Raw genomic sequence first — 5,581 nt, 5'->3', positions numbered from 1 at the left:
TAACTTAGTATATTGAGATCTTTTGAGAAAAATTTAGAAACCAAGAATTTTAACAAATAACATAAAGTTATACAGTTAATCATAAATAACATAAAGTTACACAGTTAATCATATTAGAATAAAGATTCAAACCCAATTTTTCCAATGTAAGACCTAACACTCTAAAGTAAACCATCAAACTACATACTGCATTTTTAATTGTCTATATTTTTAAAATTCTTATCTTCCTAATTATATTAAAAGCTCTTTGAGAGAAATGACAATGTCTTATATATTTCTTGATCCATTGTAGAACCTAATTTCATGTAAACCAAAAGCTCTCAATGAATATGAACTCATTAATTGAACAGTTGATACAGTGAATTGTAAAATATGCTGTTTAACAAAATATAAATATTAAGGGTAACACTATAGCAACCAATAGTTCAGTTCAGTTCAGGTCAGTCACTCAATTGCATCTGACTCTTTGTGACCCCATGGAATGCAGCATACCAGACTCTCCTGTCCTTCACCATCTCCTAGAGTTTGTTCACACTCATGTCCATTGAGTCAGTGATGCCATCAAACCATCTCATCTGCCAACCCCTTCTCCTCCTGTCTTCAATCTTTCCCAGCATCAGGGTCTTTTCCACTGAGTCAGCTCTTTGCAACCGGTGGCCAAAGTATTGGAGCTCCAGCCTCAACATCAGTCCTTCCAGTGAATATTCAGGGTTGATTTCCATTAAGATTGACTGGTTTGATGTCCTTGAAACCCAAGGGACTATCAAGAGTCTTCTCCAACACTGCAGTTTGAAAGCATCAATTCCTTGATGCTCAGCCTTCTTTAAGATTCAACTTTCATATACACCCATGACTACTGGGAAAACAATAGTTTTGACTTTATTGACCTTTGTCGGCAAAGTAATGTCTCTGCTTTTTAGTACACTGTCTAGGTTTGCCATAGTTCTTCTTCCAAGGAGAAAGTGCCTTTTAACAGAATAAAGACAGTGAAAATCTGAAGCAGGTACATGAAAATAGGAACTACTCAGTCGTGACTGACTCTTTGCAACTCCATAGAATGTATGTAGCCCACCAGGTTCCTCTGTCCATGGGGTTGTCTGGGCAAGAATACTGGAGTGGGCTGCCATCTCCTCCTCCAGGGGATGTTCCCTACCCAGGGGTTGAACCCCCAACTCTTATGTCTGGCACAGGGGATCTTCACCACTAGCACCACCTGGGAAGTCCAACTTTCACATCCATATATGACTGCTGGATAAACCATAGCTTTGACTAGATGGACCTTTGTTGGCAAAGTAACATCTCTGCTTTTTAGTATGCTATCTAGGTTGTTCATAGCTTTTATTCCAAGGAGCAAGTGTCTTTTAATTTCATGGCTGCAGTCACCACCTGCAGTGATTTTAGACCCCAAGAAAACAAAGTCTGCCATTGTTTCCATTGTTTCCCTGTCTATTTGCCATGAAGTGATGGGACCAGATGCCATGGTCTGAGTTTTTTGAATGTTGAGTTTTAAGCCAGCTTTTTCACTCTCCTTTTTCACCTTCTTCAAGAGGTTCATTAGTTCCTCTTCACCTTCTGTCTTAAGAGTGGTGCCATCTGCATACTTGAGGTTATTGATATTTTTCCCAGCAATCTTGATTCCTGCTTGAGCTTCATCTAGTATGGGATTTCACATGATGTAGTCTGCATATAAATTAAAGAGCAGGGTGACAATTTATATCCTTGACATACTCATTTCTCAATTTCGAACCAATCCATTGTTCCATGTTCAGTTCTAACTGCTGCTTCTTGACCTGCATACAGGTTTTGCAGGAGGCAAGTCAGGTGGTCTGGTATTCCCATCTCTTTAAGAATTTTCCACAGTTGGTTGTGATCCACACAGTCAAAGGCTTTAGTGTAGTCAATGAAGCAGAGGTAAATGTTCTTCTGGAATTCTCTTGCTTTTTCTATGATCCCACAGATGTTGGCAATTTGATCTCTGGTTCCTCTGCCTTTTCTAAATCTGGCTTAAGCATCTGAATGTTTTAAGTTCACGTTCTGTTGAAGCCTAGCTTGGAGGATTTTGAGCATTACCTGCTAGCTTGTGAAATGAGTGCAATTGTGCAATAGTTTGAACATTGTTTGGCATTGCCCTTCTTTGGGATTGGAATGAAAACTGACCATTTCCCATCCTGTGACCACTGATGAGATTTCCACACTTGCTGGCATACTGAGTGCAGCACTTTCACAGCATCATATTTTAGGATTTGAAGTAGCTCATCTGGTATTCCATCACCTCCACTAGCTTTGTTCATAGTGATGTTTCCTAAGACCCACATGACTTTGCATTCTAGTATGTCTGGCTCTAGGAGAGTGATCACATCATTGTGGTTATCCAGGTCATTAAGATCTTTTTGTACAGATCTGTGTATTCTTTCCACCTCTTCTTAATATCTTCTGTTTCTGTAAAAAAAACATACCATTTCTTTCCTCTTTTGTACCCAACTTATTGAATTAAATCTTCCCATAGTACCTCTAATTTTCTTGACGATATCTCTATTCTTTCACATTCTATTGTGTTCCTCTTTTATTTATTTATTTATTTTTTTGTTCACCAATACTAGCCTCCTTTTTTGCATCTCCATCTGTTAACCCTCTTATAAAATTAAACACAACAGAACAAGGTGGTGGTTCTCATATTTAAGCTTGTATTTGAATTCCTTGAAGGGGTTATCATAGCACAGATTGCTGGACCCTCACAGTTTATGATTCCTGCTCTGGTGGACAAGTTCATGCTCAGTAAATCTTTGATCCAATTTTCTGTTGATCAGTGGGCCTGTGTTTCCTGTTTGTAGTTTGGTCTGTGGCCAAACTATGCTAGGAGTAATGGCAGTAATGTAGACTTCCTTCAAAAGGACTTATTCCAGCACACCATGGCTCCCTGGACTGTTGTAGTTGATGCCCCTGACCCCACAGAAGGCAAATGCTGACCCATGTCTTCACCAGAGACTCCTGACAACTCACAGGCAAGTCAGGTTCAGTCTCTTGTGGGGTCACAGCTCCTTTCTCCTGGCTCTTGGTCCACACAGAGCTTTGTTTGTGCCCTCCAAGAGTCTCTTTCCCCATTCCTGTGGAAATTTTGTAATCAAATTCCACTGGCCTTCAAAGTCAAATTCCCTGGGGAGTCTTAGGTCCCTTACAGGATTCCCAGGTTGGGAAATCTGTTGCGGGCCCTAGAATTTTTGCAATACTACAAGAACTTCTTTGGCATAATTGTTCTCCAGTTTGTGGGTCATCTGTTCAGCAGCTCTTTAGTGAAGCTAATGGCAACCTCCTCCAAGAGGATTTATGCCTTAGGCCACACTTCCCAGCTCAGCTGCAACCAGAGTCCCTGTCCCTGTGGCAGGTTACTGCTGATCTGTGCCTCCACAGGGGACACTCAAAGTCAGGTCTGGCTCAGTCTCTTATGGAGGTTGCTGCCCCGTTCCTTGGGTTTGGTGTGCACAACGTTTTGTTTGCACCCTCTGAGCATCTCTGGAGTGTCTAAGATTTGATTTTAAAAGCACTTGCGCCTCTCCTACCACCTTGTTGGGGCTTATTCTTTGTCCTTGGACATGGAGTATCTTTTTTTGGTGGGATCCAATATTCTCCTGTCGGTTGTTCAGCAACTAGTTGTGATTTTGGTGTTCTCACAGGAGAAGATGGGTGCATATTTTTATACTCCACCATCTTAAGTTGGGATCTTTCCAACTCAGGGATCAAACCTGCCAACAGGGAAGCCCATGAACACTGGAGTGGGTAGCCTATCCCTTCTCCTATCCCTTCTCCAGGAGATCTTTTCGACTCAGGAATCAGACTGGAGTCTCCTGCCTTGCAGGCGGATTTCACCAACTGAGCTACCAGGGAAGCCCCATCAAGATTTTACATCTTTTAAAAAGAAGGAAATGGCAACTCACTCCAGTATTCTTACCTGGAGAATTCCATGGACAGAGGAGCTTGGAGGGCTACAGTCCATGGCTTCACAAGGAATCGGACACGACTGAGCGACTAAGAATTTAACTTTCAAATAGAGTTTTGTTTTACAAAAGTTAATTTTGTTGATATTTTCATATTTATCTGTTTATAATTATTCATGATATTCATTTATATTTTAAAAAGTATGTATCTGCAATTATATTACTTATTTCATTTAAATGTTATTTTATTGAAATTATCTGCTGCGATTCAGTCAGACACGACTGAGCGACTTAAGTGAACTGAATCTTTTTTTCCTTCATTTGTTACCTTGTCATGTCTATTTTCCTTTATTTTTCAAACAACAGTATCTAAAGATATTAATTATTCTCTATGCTGTATTTCAATTCATTTTCTGCTTTATCAAATCTGCTTGTATCATTTTCTCTTACTTTGGGGGACTATTTGCCCTTCTTTCCTAGTAATAAATAAAATTAATTGATATTATATCTATATTCCAATACATTTAAGAATATGTTTATTTCAAAGGTGTCCTTAAATTCATTTCCCATGTTTAGATAGTGTTTCACTATTTAAATATATATTATTTTTATATGATTTCTTTTTCTTTTAATTAATTTATTTTTTATTGAAGGATAATTGCTTTATAGAATTTTGCTGTTTTCTGTCTTTTTATTGCAATCCTTTATCTAGAGTGTGCATTTACAAAAAAAAAATTCTCCCTTTATTATGTTTGGGAGTTATCATATCCTTATCTGAATAAGTAACTAAGTGCTTTGAGAACATGCTCCATATATTTTCATCTATTAGGTATTTCTGAGACCTTTTGTTTGTAACCTGATCAGGTTTGTTAAAAGTTCCACACATGCTTGGATTCAGTTGCATTCTTTTATATGGGAGGCAAAAGTCTCTTTCTGTAATTGTGGTAGCTTCTTATGACCTGCACCAGCTTATGCTTTGCAGCCAAGTTTACTGTGTACATTTGACTTTATCCATGTTTAGATGTATGAGTTCAGACTGGGCACTTAACCTTTCACCTGCTTCAGTTACCTTGTGTGTACAGTGGACCCTCCTGTTTGGTTGTGATACACAGTGAGCAACCTGAACAGGCTGGGCTGGAATATATTATGTGACATAATGTTTGCCATTTCACATTTCAAAAGCTCAGAAATTTATCTTCCTGTTGTCAATATGCGTAATGATGCTTTTTGTGATGAAAAATACTTTTTTTTTCTCATTTTGTCTAATGTTTGTGACTCCATAGTGTACTTTCTTATTTTTTGCCTTTAATCTTATAGCTTTCAGAGGTGTCTATTTTTAAGATGTATATATTTCCATTGAGTATTATTTCAGTATTTTAAGAGTAGATTTCACTTTTACTGTTGATTGCTAATATTTTGAATTTAATTTTTTTGCTATATTTTGTGATTGTACTGTCAGTGTTTATTCTTTCTCTGTCATCTCCTTTTTGGACATCTATTCATTGATAGGATTTTCTGTATTAACTTTTATTTCCTTTCTTTATCTTCACTGGTTTGGAAGCAATACCTTACATTTATGGAAGTAATACCTTGTATTTATGTAGTTTTAATGTTTGTGTATATTTCTGTAGTTTTAGTGTTTGTGAGTA

Source organism: Ovis canadensis, chromosome 3 (assembly GCF_042477335.2).
Source record: "Ovis canadensis isolate MfBH-ARS-UI-01 breed Bighorn chromosome 3, ARS-UI_OviCan_v2, whole genome shotgun sequence".
Taxonomy (NCBI): domain Eukaryota; kingdom Metazoa; phylum Chordata; class Mammalia; order Artiodactyla; family Bovidae; genus Ovis; species Ovis canadensis.
The sequence above is the reverse complement of the archived record's forward strand: the minus strand, read 5'-3'. Positions refer to the sequence as shown.